The following is a 940-nucleotide window of genomic DNA, read 5'->3' on the forward strand; positions in this document are numbered from 1 at the left end:
TTTGGACAATTATATTGCATTCATTATCTGTCTTTAACAAATCACTTTATTGTTTATTTATATTATGGTATGTGATTCGCCTTGATGTAGGAGAATGTAATCCCTTTAGCCTTAGTCCACACTATCACAAACATACTCACTAATGAGTTCATTAAGAGTCAAATAATTAGGTAATTGGTGGCTTAAATGCCTTGTATCATTCAGAAATCCACAGTGGGTTGTGTTATAGGTAATTAAAGAGCAGAGGTGACATACAAAAGGCATTATTTACCCCCCTTTAATGTGAGAGATCATGGGCTCTTGCTATGCCAAAACTCACTAATCACACATTTAAAAAAATAGATTTAGATAACGGAGACCACTTTTGTCTGTTGAGTTGTTGTGTGAATGCCACCAGATACTGTTCCAGATCCTGAGGATTTAGCAGTGAACACAGTAGCCAGCGTGTCCTCGTAGAGCTTAACTTTGGGAGGAGTAAGTGGGAATGGAAATAAACATATCATATAATATATGTCAGACATAGATACACACCGAAGAGGAAAATAAACCAGGATAAAGCCAGAGGACACAGATACGGAGGAGGAGCTACTACGCCTGGTCAGACCAGTAAGGTGTAGAGTCCAGAAGGAAGAGAGGAAGGAGCCTAGTGCGTGTGTGAGTGTGTGTGTGTGTGTGTGTGTGTGTGTGTGTGTGTGTGTGTAGGGGCGGGGGGCAGTCCCAGCAAGGTCTGAGAGAAGGAGGGACCTCGTGTGCTTGAGGAAGAAGAGGGGCCAGTCTGACTGAGCTGGGGGTAGAACCATGAGAATGAGGCTGGTGTGGGTACCAGAGGGGTGGAGAGTGCAAGACATCTTGGAGACCTTACAGGTAAAAGGCTTTGGATCTCAGCCGCAGTGAGACGGGAGGCCACCGAAAAGCTCTGGGGACAGAGATGATTCATGCC

This window comes from Peromyscus leucopus, chromosome 5 (assembly GCF_004664715.2).
Source record: "Peromyscus leucopus breed LL Stock chromosome 5, UCI_PerLeu_2.1, whole genome shotgun sequence".
In the NCBI taxonomy this organism is placed as follows: Eukaryota; Metazoa; Chordata; class Mammalia; order Rodentia; family Cricetidae; genus Peromyscus; species Peromyscus leucopus.